The sequence below is a fragment of the Sturnira hondurensis genome, unplaced genomic scaffold, assembly GCF_014824575.4.
Source record: "Sturnira hondurensis isolate 20B ecotype Veracruz unplaced genomic scaffold, ASM1482457v3 Scaffold0007406, whole genome shotgun sequence".
Classification (NCBI taxonomy): Eukaryota; Metazoa; Chordata; class Mammalia; order Chiroptera; family Phyllostomidae; genus Sturnira; species Sturnira hondurensis.
The window spans coordinates 3,471,382-3,486,077 of record NW_028080037.1 but is presented as its reverse complement, the minus strand read 5'-3'; the positions used below and the strand labels follow the sequence as shown (position 1 = coordinate 3,486,077).

Here is a 14,696-nt window from a genome sequence, read left to right as displayed (position 1 = left end):
GAGACCAGTGTTCACGGCAGCTTCACTCATAATAAGTGAAAAATAGAAACCACCCACTTATCCATCAGCTGATGAGAAGATGAAGTGTGGCATACCCACACAATGGAATATAATTCGACCATAAAAAGGAATAAAGTACGGTTACGTGCTCCAGTACGGGCAGAACCCTGAAAACATCTGGTTGAGTGGGAGAAATTAGCCATGGTGCACAATTCCATTTATAGGAAGTGTCCAAAACCAGGTGAATCCACAGAAGCGGACAGTACGGGGGAGCCCAGGGCTGGGCGTGTCAGGCTCCGGGGCGCAGGGTTCCTTCTCAGCATAAACAAAATATTCTAACACTGGCTGTGGCGATGCTCGCACCACTCTGAGCCAAAAAGGCAGCGGGTGCACCCCGCAGTGTTCCCGCTCACCCCTGACAACCAGGCAGTCCTGACCAGACCTCAGAAAAAGTGACGTGCAGAACACTCCGTGATTCTAAAACGCCAAAGGCCAGTGGATGGGCTCCCCCTGCCCCCAACCCCGGGGCCAGGATGCCTCTCCTTGACATCAACCTGAACGTCTTCGTCTTCCTCCCTCCCTAACACCTCAAACCACTGGGCCATGGACTGTTGCACCTTTGCTCACCTGGCCCGCGATGTCCACCCTAAACCGCCCTCACAGAGGGACTACCCTAGACCAGCACTGACGCCAAACACACGCGCTGATGCCTACTTCGGAAGCTTCCTCGACTCCCTCCCGTCCACGCAACACCCGAGGCAAACGATCGGAGCGTCTTCCACGGGGCCACCACGCCACCTGTGACGCAGAGAGGTCCTGGGGCCCGGCACGGAGTCTTCCCAGCACTCAGCAAACGGGGGATAAACTGGCATTCGGAAGGCCTTCTCCCACTCCACGCACACTTTCTATTGCTCGCCTGCATCTGAAAAGACGAGCTGTAAACTCGGCCACACTACCACACCAAGCAGCTGACTGACAGGCCCCCAGTGACAGGAACTGGCCTCGCCTGCCTTCCCTAGCAGCTCGGGCGTTTGAAAGGGCTCACACGGTTCCCTGGGGATCTCTGGTTCAGCAAGGCCGAGTCCCTTCCATCAGTACCCAGCTGGACAGGGCTGGGTCAGCCCCACGGAACAAAGCGAGAAGCCAACGAGAGGGTAAGCAACCTGCCCAGGTCCTCGGGGCTCACAAAGCTGAGCCGGAAGCAAATCCAGGACCTCAAGCTTCTTTTTTTTTTTTTTAAAGATTTTATTTATTTATTTATCTTTAGAGGGGAAGGAGAGAGGAAGAGAAACATCAATGTATGGTTGCCTTTCATGCGTCCCCTGCTGGGAGTTGGCCTGCAGGGAACTGACCTGCAACCCAGGCATGTGCCCTGACTGGGAATCGAACCGCGATCCTCTGGTTCGCAGGCCTGTGCTCAATCCACTGAGCTACACCAGCCAGGGCTTCAAGCTTCTTAATAGTAGTTCTGATTCCCCAGGCTGGTCTGCTGAGAGTATTTCCAGTGAAAATATTATACTTTTAATGACTTAAAACAGAAATATAGATCCAAATGGGTATTTTTAAAGTACAAAAAAGACTTGAAAGACATGCTCTAAAATGCTGAAATGATTTTCTCTGGACAGAATTATGAATAATTTGCTTTTTTCTGTGTTTTTGTGTGCGTGTGAGTTATGCCTTACGTACTAAATCACGTATCATAAAATGTGTCATGAAAATGTAAGGGCCACTTAGATCGCAAAACTAGTACATAAGGAAGAAAAAAACCCCAAGGACCTCGAAGAAGCATAGTAACTTCACCGGAAAACTGAAATCTCCATTCGACTGGATTCTCAGTGGAACAGCCCGAGCCGTTCGTGCCTTACAACAAAAATGATCGATACGGCTTCAGGCCAGACACGCCTTCTTTCTGGTCACCCACGTGTGAAACTTAGTGGTAAAAGTTTTCTCTCACAGAGGCTGTAAAAAAAATTACCCTGCCTATAAAGCTTATTTATTCTATAGCCTGGAAAAGAAAAGTCTTAAATAGGTTCCTTCCTGCCTGGGGTATTAGAACATAGGATGTCCAGTAAGAAATCATTCTATGGAGAAAATCAGTTAAAGAGAGAATGCTGGAAGTCGAAAGATTTGATGAAAAGATGTTTAGGAAAATATCCCTAGCATCTCTTACCTCTTCTGAGAAAGGAAAAAGATACACCAAGTATTTCTGGGCATGCTTGAGTAGGGACTTGTAGAATGGGGGCGGGCTGAGCGGAGAACTCATTAAAGCGCCTTCCTTTTATACACCCTCTGTACATCAAACCCGAATTCTGGGCGACAGGCACATCCTGAACATCTGGAGGCTCAGGCCCCGGACTTCAGAGATGCTACAGTAAATGGGGGACTCGGCAACTTTAAGTGTAAAAAATGGGCAGAGCTAAAACTGGGATGGACTCCAAGCTATTCTTAGATCGGCGTGCGCAGGGGAGAACACGCATATTAATGCACTTGATTCAAGTCGGAAGTGTGTTAGACCCGCTCGTACGAAACACCAGGGCCGCAAACGGTCCCTTCTCTGGCCTCCCTGGGATTCCTGAGAAGAGGCAGATGAGAGCGCGTCTCCCTGGGGACAGACATACCGGAGAAGGTTCCCCAAGGGACCCTGTGAACGGGGCTGCTCCTCCTTCTCCAACAGTCCGCAAAGAGTACTTGAAAGATTTTTCGTTGCCGAACCACAACAACACAGACGATTAAAAAACAGACCCGCCCATTGAGCGAGTGCCAGTGGAATCCGTCCTCCTGGAGGTGCCAGATGGAGATTAGGAGGGAAAAAAAGCCCTTTCCTAACTGTGGCCAAGATTCCTCCGTGCCAGGGCCAGGATATTAACCCAGATGTCCTAGCCAAACTCAAGGTTGGTTAATTAAGCCTGCCAACCTACCAAAAGAAAAAAAAAAAAAAAAGAAAGAAAGGAAGGGAGAAAGAAAGGGCCTCTTCTGCTCCCCGACTGAAATCTGAAGAGGTCGCTCTTACTTGAAATTCTTGTGTGGTGCCATCAGTCAATACGGTTTCCCTCAGAAGTGCGCCGGGACTCAAACGCCGATCTAGAGCCTATGGATTCTCTGAGTTCCATCTACACGGGGAAAACACACTACCCACATCACAAACATATAAGACGCTCTAATACTTTCAAGCCTCCCTAAACGGCTATCTGAAAAATTCACATGCAGGGTGATCCTGGAGACGAACATAAAGGGTTCTATTAAACACACATTTCTGAACCAGGGAACTTTGGAGACCAGAAAGGAAGGCTCTGCTGCTGGGAGCACAATTCCAGGAAAAGGGGATAGACGCAAATATCAGCCCCAAGGCCCCCAGGGAGGAGCCAAGACCCTCCACACAAACAGTGCAGCCCAGGAGCGAGGCGAGCTGCAGGCTCGGGCCGGGCCTTTCTGCCAGCCACGGCCGGCTCCGTCGCCAGCACACTCCCCGCGTTGCTCAACGTCACGTAACAGAAACTTGGGTTCAATGTCCAGCTCTATACTCACTGCCTGAGTGGCCTTTTAAGTAAGTTAGTAAACTTCTCTGAGCCTCGCTTCCTCTATCATTAGCCCTTTTTTCATCAAAATCACAAACAACATGGCATTATTTCTGTACCTTTCGGGATTGTACAGTATTTTAGTAAGTCCCTGTTTAGGACCACAACCAGTGTGGCCTTATGTGATCTGCCCCCTCCCAGACCTCCACCTCAGGACCTTTGCACTTGCAAAGGCTCTATAGTCCCTCCCCTGCTTCCTCTAGATCTCTACTCAAAAGCCACATTCTCAGCAGGGTCTCCTCTGACTGTCCTACCTAAAACTTCCACTGCCCTAACTTGTCCCCACAACATAATACTCCCCCTTCCCTGTTTTTTATTTCTTACTGTGTATCACTACTATCAGTTTTATTAATGTGTTTATTCGCTGCCTCCCCTACTTGAAGGGAAGTTCCAAGAGAACAGGGATGTCTGTGTTTTAGTCACTGCTCTATCACCTGCGCCCAGAACGGCACCTGACCTGGCACACAGTAGGGGCTCAATAAAATTTTGTTGAGTGAAGAATGAAAGAGAGTTAATTCCGGCTCACTGACAGGCAAACCACAGCACCTCAACCCAAACAACAGGCTTGCAACGAAGACCAGCGCCCACTGTTTCCCCACAGGAAAAGACAAGCTACCTCCCCTCTCACCTGGACAAGGAAGGGATTAAAGAAGCTGATAATGTGGCTAACACGTAAAGTTACACATGAGGTGGTCACTTAACTCTGTATAGACCAGGCTTTAATATTAACAAATACTAAGTAATTTTCCTACACTATCTTCTGTTGTTTTTTTTTTCCTTTAGCTTTGACTCCTATAAAACCAGTTTGAAATTTGTGGACCACATATTTTCAACTAACCAGGTAACAAATATTTACTGAGCACCTGGGGCTCTGCAAAATCCTGCAGAGGGTATTATAAAGAGAAATACATGTGTGGCAAGGACCCGAGACACACACACACACACACACACACACACACACACGGAAGACCAGAAACACAGCAACAACTGAGGAACTCCAGGATGCGACTCACTCCAAGGTGCCCATCTTCGTTCGGAGCACCAGAGGAGCAAGTCATCTCGCATCCCTCATCCGCTCAGTTTGGAATCCCCCAGACACAGCATTTAAAAAGCAGGAATCAGGCCCTGGCTGGTGTAGCTCAGTGGATTGAGCGTGGGCCTGTGAACCAGACGATCGCGGTTCGATTCCCAGTCAGGGCACATGCTTGGGTTGCAGGCCAGTTTCCGGCAGGAGCCAGTTCCCTGCAGGGGATGCACGAGAAGCAACCATACATTGATATTTCCTTCCTCTCTCCTTCCCTTCCCCTCTAAAGATAAATAAATAAAATATTTAAAAAAAAATAAAAAATAAAAAATAAAAAGCAGGAATCAGCCCTGGTCAGGTAGCTCAGCTGGTTGGAGCATCGTGCCCATTCGCCAAGGTTGAGGGTTGATCCAACGCGCAAGAACCAACCAAAGAATGCATCAGTAAGTGGGACAACAAATTGAGGTCTCTCTCTGTCCATCTCAAACCAATTTTTAAATAAGCGAGAGTCAGGCTGTGGCTGGTGTAGCTCAGTGGTTGAGCGCGGGCCTGCGAACCACACGATCGTGGTTTGATTCCCAGTCAGGGTACATGCCTGGGTTGCAGGCCAGTTCCCAGCAGGAGACTCGTGAGAGGCAACCATACATTGATATTTCTCTCCCTCTCTCCTTCCCTTCCCCTCTAGAGATAAATAAATAAAATCTTTTTAAAAAAGATATTTTAAAATAAATAAGCGAGAGTCAAACATGACTGAGTCAAGTGCACACACACATGTGGATCACACAGGATGCAACAGACTCAATGCTAGACTCTGGCTAAAAATATATATATATATTTAAATGTAAATAAACATACCAAACCCTACATTTCTAGAACCCAGAGCAGCTGACGTTGTGCTGGGGCGCACCAGGCACTCAAGCAACTGCTGAAAGTAGGGAAGGGTGAGAGCTTCGTCTTCAGACCCAGACTTACAGGTTCCAACCCACTTCTAGGCTTTAGGGTTTGGGTTTGTTTTTTGAACCAGGCCTAGTGGGAAGCCAGAGACGCACTTCTTTCTCTGAACCTTAAAAACTCAGCACCAGCCCCTGGCCACGCATTCACCCACTGCTTTACTTAATTACGGCCAGCCTCCCTCCCAGCCTCCCTCCTCACTAGAGACTCACTATACGCATTTAATTATTAAGCCCCTGGAGTCAGAACTCCTGAGCTCAAGTCCTGACACCACCACTTGCTCCTGGTGTGACCCTGGGTAAGGTGCTTCCCCCTCCTAAGCCTTCTCTATAAAATGGGGATAATGAGGGGCCCCCCACTGGGTTAGAATGAGTGAGATCAAACACATGAAAGACTCGCCCAGGGCTTGACCACAAGAAGCCCTCAATAAATGGTAATTGTTATTTTCAGAGGGAAAAAAAAGGCCCTCAGGATGGGGAGCAACATACCTGAGGATTTTTGCAAAAGGTTATCATTAAAAGCCAAAGTCAAAGACTATAATATTGAATGTCAAGTGTAACTGAAAAAAATGTTTAAGAAAAGCCACAGGCAGCCCTGGCTGGGTAGTTCATTTGGTTAAGAGCCTCGTTTAGACACACACCAAGGTTGCAGGTTCCATCCCCGGTCGGGGCACTGGCAAGGATAAATGCACAGCACAGATAAGTAGGACAGCAAATCGATGCTTCCATCTCTCTCTCTCTCTCTCCCCCTCTCTCTCGTCAATTTTTAAAAAAACCCAAAGTCAAAGACTGGTCTCTGGACTTATGGACACTCTAAGTAACAATAATAATAATAAAACCGGAACGACAACCTGAACCGCGGCAGCAATACGGTCCTCACTGAGGTCTCGCTGGCAGGCACTGTCCTAACCTACAACAGCAAGGCGACGCTGAACCAATAAAAAAAAAAAAGCATTTTCCCACCCTCGTTTCTATGTACGGTAATTGGTCCCCAAGTTTTGCTAAAAACAGGTATCTAGAAGGGCTGCAGACTTAACGTATAATTTCTTCCGGCCCAAGAGGTGGGGCTGCGGCGGGAGGAGGGGTGGCGCTCAGTCCCGGCCAGATGGAAAAGCCACAGGAAGAGGACAGTCAAGCTCGGGATTTAATCCCCCAACCCAAACCAGGTTTTTGAAGCCAAGCACCGCCCCCCCTCCCCCCAGGAGAGGACTCGGAAGGCTCTGCTTTTAAAATAACCCCGGAACAAGTGTCATCTGTCTTCCGAGCCAATCCCCTGCCCAGGCACTAGGTTCGGGTTACACAGCAGCGGTGTTATTTCAGAAATGCTTGTCACCTCTTATCATCCACCTCCAAGAATCACAGGCCCACGGGGAGTGGGGTGCGGGGACAAAGCCACCAACAGTCAGGCCCGGGCCATACCGCCGGCCGGCGCCCGCCAGGGAGGCCACGCCAGGGCGCCCTCCGCTCCGGCTCGCAGGCACCGGGGCCGAGGGCCTGGGGAACGCTCGGGCGACCGGGCGGCCGCAGCAGCGCCCGGGGGCAACAGGTCCGGCCCCGCGCAGACCCCCCAGGGCCGAGCGGAGCGGAGCCCCGCGCCCGCAGCATGCGGCGCCTGGGGCGGCGCAGGGCAAGGAGTCCAAGCTCCATCTTGAGGCGGGCGGAGGTAGGGAAGGCCGGGCGCCTCGCTCACTGGGCCGGCCACTTTCCGGCGCTCCCGGGGAGCGTCCCGGGCACCGCTGGCCTCCACGGCTATCCCCCCGGGGCTCCCGGGTCCCCCTCCGGGGCGGCCCGGCGCGGGGCTCGGCCCCACTCCGGGCGCCCGGCGGACCGGCGCGGGCCCGGCATGGCGGGAGGGAGGGGGAGAGGGCGCGGGGAAGGGAGAGGGCCCCGCTCACCGCCGGCCGCCGCCTCCGTCGTCGCCGGCCGCCGGCACCTGCACCTCGTCGCTGCCGCAGCAGCCGCCACCGCCTCCCGGCTCGTCCGCTCGGGGCGGGGAGGGGGAAAGCGTGACGCGCCGCCACCGCCGCTGCCGCGGGGACGGGCGGGCGCGCGCCGCCAGCAGAAGACGCCGCGGCGGCTCCTCCCCGCTCGCCCCGCCCCCGGCCGGGCGAGCGCCCCGAGCCCCGCGCTCGAGCCCCAGCTGCCGCCGCGGCTTTGTCTGCACCCACCGTGGCCCCGGGGTAGGCGAGCCCAGAGCCCGCGCCCGCCGTCCGCGGACCCGAGGGGGGGGGAGCTGCGAGGGCCCCCGAGGGGCCTGCGCCCGCGCGGCGCGTCTTTGCAGTTCCGCGTTTGGGACAGTGTGCCCGGGAGGAGCGAGGCACAGCCCGCGGCTCCAGGCAGCCGGGACCCCAGCCTCTCAGTTTGCGCCTCAGTCTCCCCCACGCCTCGTCCCTCCCGAACCTGGACGAGAAATCCTTTGAAAGAAGCTAAGAGGAGCTGCGCACTGCAGGCTGCGGGTAGGGGGCATCCTCGGGCCCTCCAGGGAGAGATCAGGGCGAGGAGTCCCTGGGAAAAGGTTGAAAGCGCTGCCCACGGCAGAGGAAGCCTGGGAAGCACCGGGAAAGACCTAGGGCTAAAAACCCCTTGAACCGAGCCCAGCACTTGCTCTGTTAGTTTGAGAAAGGCCTCTTTTATTCGCCCCAGCCGCTTGGACGGAAGCCCTGGTTAACGTCCAGTTCCCCCACCCTCCCTCGCCCTTGATCTCTTTTAAAAGCTTTTGAAAGGGGCTGGAGGGGTGACAGCGACAGCCAGCTCCGGGCTGGTGCAGTAGGGGCGGCCAGCATTTCACTCCCATGGACCATGGCAACCCCAGAAGCTTTGCAGCTTCTGGGAGGGATCTGCAGCTGTCGGGGAAGCCCAGGATTTTGCAGCGACTCAGTGGCAGATAAGGGAGCCCGGCTTCCTCCTGCTGCCGTGTAAAAGAATAATCGGGACAGTGACCCATTTGCTGACCTTTATTCAAAGCACGCTGCTGCCTGGACCAACAGGCAGGCACAGAGCAGGGGGAGGGAACTTACAGTGGAAAGGCAACGAAATTCTGCACAAAGTGAATTGATCTGGGAACCCCCCCTCCCCTCGATCCGCGTTTTTAAATCACAAAAATGCTATTTCCTGATTCAACATCGCCCTGGTTTGCCAACTCCGAGGTCAAAGGGATGGTGGCACCCTTGAAAATCCAGTATCCTCAACTGAAAGGCACACCCCCTGCCGCACCCGAACACTTCCCAGCGCTGATCTGGCAACCTGTGTAATAGTCACAGGTACGTGGAGTGAGGCAAGGGCCGCTGCTAACGAAGGCTGGGTGCGGCTGTCCACAAGTCTGTGTATTTCTCTTCTGCTCTACGCGTTCTGCCGCACCCGCCTTTATTTTCCAATGCGAAGATTTTGTGCCTCACGGATTTTTTTTGGCATTAATTTTGATTTTTTTAAATATTGCACGAAAACACTATTTTTGGTGCCTCCTTAAATTTGGTGATCAAGGCCGACCCCCGACACTACTACGGGGGCATTTATTTGTTCCAGCCCCACAGGGGTGCCAGTGTTCGGGTTAAAGTGGCCTGGGCCAAACTCGGGAGAATGGAGGGAAGTGGCAGAAGCGAGGCAGGTGGGAGTTCCCAAAATTCATTCTACACAGTGGGAAAGTGGGTAAATACCTGTTGTTTCATCTTTCCGGAACAAAAATAAAGGTTTAATCGTGTTATTAATGTAACCAACAGGGCTAACTGCAGAGTGGTAGAACGGTTGAGGGAGAGAGGTGATTTAGTCAAAACAAGAGATCAATAGATAACATCTCCAAATGATAGATAAATAACAATATAATTATATTTTTACAGATATGGAAGTTAACCACCAGAAGAGCAAAAAGCAAAAAAACTAGTGGTCTCTGGGGAAAGGGGTAGGGGACAGAACAATGATGCTTTTCATTATAAATCCTGATATACTTAATTTTTTAAAAGATTTTATTTATTTATCTTAGAGGGGAAGGGAAGGAGAGAGAGAGAGAAAAATATGAATGTATGGTTGCCTCTCATTCGTGCCCTGCCGGGAACGAGGAACTGGCCTGCAACCCAGGCATGTGCCCTGACTGGGAATCAAACTGTGATCCTCTGGTTCGCAGGCCCGTGCTCAATCCACTGAGCTACACCAGCCAGGGCTTGATATACTTAATTTTTAAAAATTATGTGCATGATCCTGACTGGTGTGGTGCGGGGGCAACTTTGCCCTCAAGTCGCCCCGTGCGCCATTGGTGAAAGTAAACACTACCAAGACATGATCTGCTTGGGGAGGAGAGGTGGCCAGTTTCTCAGAGGAAAAATGCCTCGAGCTCCTTCCTCCAGGGGCTTTTGTTGGGTTGTAGTACATAGGAATACAGGACAGCAAGGATCAAACAGTAGATAACATTTCCAAGAAATCTGAGGGCTTAGTCCGAGTCAGTGTCTGTCAGGAAAGGGGGTTGCAGAAACTTTGGGAGACATACTCATTTCCTGCTCAGACCCTTATATAAATGAAAACACTCTTAGCGAAGCAGGATTCACAGGATTTTTAGGAATTCTTTCTTATGCCAGATTTCTCCCCAGATACCACTCTAGCAAGGCAAGGAGCTGCACCCCTCCCCGTCAGGTTTTCAGGCTTAAGTGGATTAGAGCCAGGAAGTACTTCTCCGAGAGGACTTGGGGACTCAGACTATGTCACATAGCCAGGGGCAAGGGTCCATTGCTCCCTCTTTGTCACAGGCCCTGGAGTCCTTCCATGATGGCCTCCCAAGTGATCGAGTCTGGCTTAGGTTGTCCCTCTCTCTGTGAGGAGTCTTACCCATCATTGACTTCCAACCATGCTTTGGGGACAGCGAGAGGAAACTGAGGCAGCGTTTGCTACCAGAGACAAGCTTTTGTCTCCTGTGGCTCACAGTCCGGAGGTCACTCGCTTAGCCTTAGCCAGGGAGGGTAGTTAACAGTTCCTGAATCCAGGCAGAGCGGCCCCCAACAGTGTGACTCAGTGGGGTGGGCATCATCCAGCAAACCAAAGGGTCACAGGTTCGATTCCCAGTCAGGGCACATGCCCGGGTTGCAGGCCAGTTGGGGGAGTGTGAGAAGCAGCTGATTGATGTACCACCTCTCTCGCATTGATGCTTCTCTCCCTCTTTATCCCTCCCTTTCCCTCTCTCTAAAAGTAAATAAAATCTTAAAAAAAATTAAAATGTTGTGCATGCATTACTTTGATTTTTTTTGAAGATTTTATTTATTTATCTTTAGAGGGGAAGGGAAGGAGAGAGGGAGGGAAATATCAATGTATGGTTGCCTCTTGTGAGTCCCCTGCTGGGAACTGGCCTGCAACCCAGGCATGTGCCCTGACTGGGAATCGAACCGCAATCGTGTGGTTCGCAGGTGGTTCGCAGGCCCACTGAGCCACACCAGCCAGGGCTACTTTGATCTTTTTTTAATGGTATAAGGTAGTTAAGATCCTCAGACAAAATGAGTAGGGGATTTTCTCTGCAACGCGGCAGGTGTTCGTGGTTTGTCCGCACACAGCTCTTGGGCAGTAACTACAACCTCTGCTGCTTTTCTGCGGGTTTGTTATTATCGCCTGTCTCACTCCACCCCTACTAGGATGGAAGCTGCAAGGGAGCAAGGATTGTTGACTCATTCATTGCTCTAGTTTTGTTTTGTTTTAAGATTTTATTTATTTATTTTTAGAAAGAGGGGAAGGGAGGGAGAAAGAGAGACAGAAACATCAGTGTGTGGTTGCCTCCCACGTGGCCCCCACTCGGGGTCTGGCCTGCAACCCAGGCATGTGCCCTGACTGGGGCTCGAACCGGTGATCCTTTGGTTTACAGCCCACACTCAATCCTCTGAGCTACACCAGCCAGGGCCGTTGCTGTGGTTTTGAAAAGGAGTGTAGGACTTGAGGTTGGTGAACAGTATGAAACTGGCTGGAGAGTACTGTGTAAACTGCTATAAGACGTAAGGATTTACAGAGCTTTTTAAAATAAAACACGAAACAAAAGCTGTCATAACAAGAATACTCTTTAAATCAAAAGTAATTTAATTTTTCATTGGTTGCCTCTCCCATGCCCCCAACCAGGGATCTGGTCCACAACCTAGGCATGTGCCCTGAAGGGGAATTGGACCGGTGACCTTTCAGTCTTGCAGGACGATGCTCAACCCACTGAGCCACACCAGTCAGTGTGTTTTGTTTTTTCTTTAGTAAGCAAGGTAGAGATATCTTCATAAATGCTTAGTGAAAATATTTACTTTAAGCAAAATATTATGCTCTTTTCTTCTCGGCTTTCCTCACACCTGACCTTGACCCTGAACAATCCATTGTTGTGACTGGAAGGTTGGGGAGAGAGTGAAGTAGGGTTGTTACCCAAGAAGAGCAAAGAAAAAGAAGGAATTAATACTCAGGCTTTTAAAAAAACTTTATTTATTTATTTATTTTTAGAGAGAGGAGAAGGGAAGGAGAAAGAGTGGGAAAGAAACATCAATGTGTGGTTGCCTCTCATGTGTCCCTTAATGGGGACATGGCCTGCAACCCAGGCATGTGCCCTGACTGGGAATCGAACCAGCGACCCTTTGCTTCACAGCCCTGTGCTCAATCCACTGACCTACAGCAGCCAGGGCAACAGCTTTATTAAGATGTAATTTACACACCCTATAATACACCTGTTAAAGTGTACAATTCGATGGTTTTCAGCATATTAAATTATTAATTTTAAAAAATAGGGGTAAAATATATAATATACAATTTGCCATTTTAAGCATATATTAATTAATTAATTAATTAATTACATCCACCATGTTGTGCAACCCAGAATAGAATGTTGCAGAGAAAGAAAATGCCTTGGTATTCCAGCACTGTCAAATGAGAAAGGCTTATTAACAAGTGGATTGAGCACTGGCTGGTGTAGCTCAGTGGATTGAGCACAAGCTTTCGAATCAGATGATTGCGGTTTGATTCCCAGTCAGGGCACATGCCTGGGTTGCAGGCCAGCTCCCAGCAGGGGACACACAAAAGGCAACCATACATTGATATTTCTCTCCCTCTCTCCTTCCCCTCTAAAGATAAATAAATTAAATTAAAAAAAAACAACAGTGGATTGAGAGCAGGCCTGCAAACCAAAAGGTTGTTGGTTCAATTCCCAGTCAGGGCACATGCCTGGGATGCACTGTGGTCCCCAGTAGGGGGTGCATGAGAGGCAACCACACATGGATGTTTTCTCTCCCTCTTTCTTTCTCCCTTCCCCTCTCTCTAAAATTAAATAAATACAATCAGGAGCCTTGGCTGGTGTGGCTCAGTAGACTGAGGGCCGACCTGTGAACCCAAAGGTCACCAGCTCGATTCCCAGTCAGGGCACAAGGGTTGCAGCCCAGTCCCCAGTTGGCGACGTGCGATAGGCAACCGATGAATATTTCTCTCACATGTTCATGTTGCTCTCCCTCCCTTCCCCTCTCTGTAAATAAAATCTGCAAAAAACAATTTTTCTAAAGACCCATTTCCAGATGGAAGAAATAAGAGGAGATGTTATACTTTCTGGAATTGAGGAAGGCAGAGCCACAGGCTGAGATCTGGGGCAGGGGAGGGAGCGGCTCTCAGAACCCAGCCCTCGCCCTGGTCCCCGCTCCACATTCCAGAGTCTGGAGAAAACCCTCCGGCAGGAGGACAGCTCCACCCAGCATTGTTAAGATGGGTGGGAAGGTCGGCATAAGGAAGATCCCTTTTGCGCTTCAGGGCCTCCCTTGCACTGTAGGAGGCGTGAAAGGCTGACTGAGAGCTTTGTGTGGGACCCACGGTAGCAGCGCTGTGACACAGACTGTGGCAGTGCCGGCTGTGCCAGTGAGTGGAGGGAGGGAAGGCTGAGTCAGCAGGAGGAGGCACCGAGTCCTGAGTGAGCAGAGAAAGAGCTTGTGTCAGGGCCAGGTGCCAGAAAAACAAACACTCGGCCAGGAAGGAAGCAGGACAGCCGCCCATGAAGACCTCAGCTGTGACCGACGCTGCTGACTGCCTCCCCAAGAGCCTTCTCTCCTTCTGCCTAACAAACCTCAATTATATCTGACGTGGCCATGTGCCCAGTAACTTAGGCTCACTTAGCCTTTTCCTAGAAAAGTTGGTGAGAAGCGCTTCTGGGAAAGCTTTTCCTTCTCTGATAGATGGAGACAGACACAGATATGACAGCCGGAGCCAAAGCAGCCATTTTGTTAACTTGAGGTAATGAGACAAAAGCCAAGAGGCCGCAGTGGCAGAACAGAAAGACTGAAAGGACAGAAAGCCTCTCCTGGGAAGAGACCTATTTACCTGGTGACAAATATTTGATAAGCACCAAAATAGAATTACTTAGAACAATAAAATAAATATTCGAAGGCTAATAGACTGGCTAAAAAAGGAATTTTATGAAGAACATAGAAATGACTGCTGAGAAATTATATTGTTTTACTCTATGTTGCCTTTTACTCCAAATTCTTCAGAAAATGTGCGTCACTGGTTAATGCTTTGTCAATTTTGATTTGCTTTTGGGGGGAGGTGCCACTTCCAGGCTGACGAGGTCTTACTCGCCTGGATGGGATTCAGTTTGCGTCAGCTCTGAATTTTATCCAACTGCTGGATGTCTATTAGCTATCAACAACCACGTGACACAAAAACATGACTTTAAACCCTGAATGTGGTACTTTGGGCCACTCACAAAACAAACAGTTCCTCGGAAGAGCAAATCTGCTACTACAGGCCAATGGATGAGGAGAGAGCTCCAACTTTTGTGCACTTGAACTAGGTTGGCTTGTTTGGCATTGTTACCCCGGCAGTTCCTGATTTGAAACACTCCCTTGTTCCACGTATATTTTTCCTATTCTGGAAGGTACCTAGTTTAAACCTCAAATATTTTTAAAAGTAGGTGAGTTTCAAAAGCACGTGAAAGCGTGGTAACACTCATGCTTGCTAGGCTGTACGGGCCACATCATGGGATTCCATGATACGTGACAGTCCTTTCAGAACTGGAGACATAATCAATTGCTTGAAACATACACAATGGATTTTTTAAAAAACTGCCACAGTATTTTGTAGCTCATCCAAAGAGGCGGACGCTCTTTCCCCGCCCCCTGCGTCCGAGCTGGTCTTCCTGACTCACCGTATTATCAGTGGATAAAGAAATCCCTG

The 14,696-nt window shown here is 50.3% G+C and overlaps 1 protein-coding gene across 9 annotated transcripts in view; it reads right to left on the bottom strand.

Annotated features, from left to right (window-relative positions):
- Positions 1–7,597, bottom strand: part of CLIP1 (CAP-Gly domain containing linker protein 1) — an 88,318-nt gene extending 80,721 nt beyond the window's left edge. For 4 of the 9 annotated variants that reach the window (XM_037051995.1, XM_037051996.1, XM_037051997.1 and 1 more), the window contains exon 1: positions 7,445–7,592. The gene's annotated coding sequence lies outside the window, so the exon portion shown is untranslated. Of the gene's footprint in view, positions 1–7,444 lie in introns of all 9 variants that reach the window. The other 5 variants (XM_037051989.1, XM_037051994.1, XM_037051992.1 and 2 more) reach the window with 2 other exon arrangements.
- Positions 7,598–14,696: the final 7,099 nt, after the last annotated feature.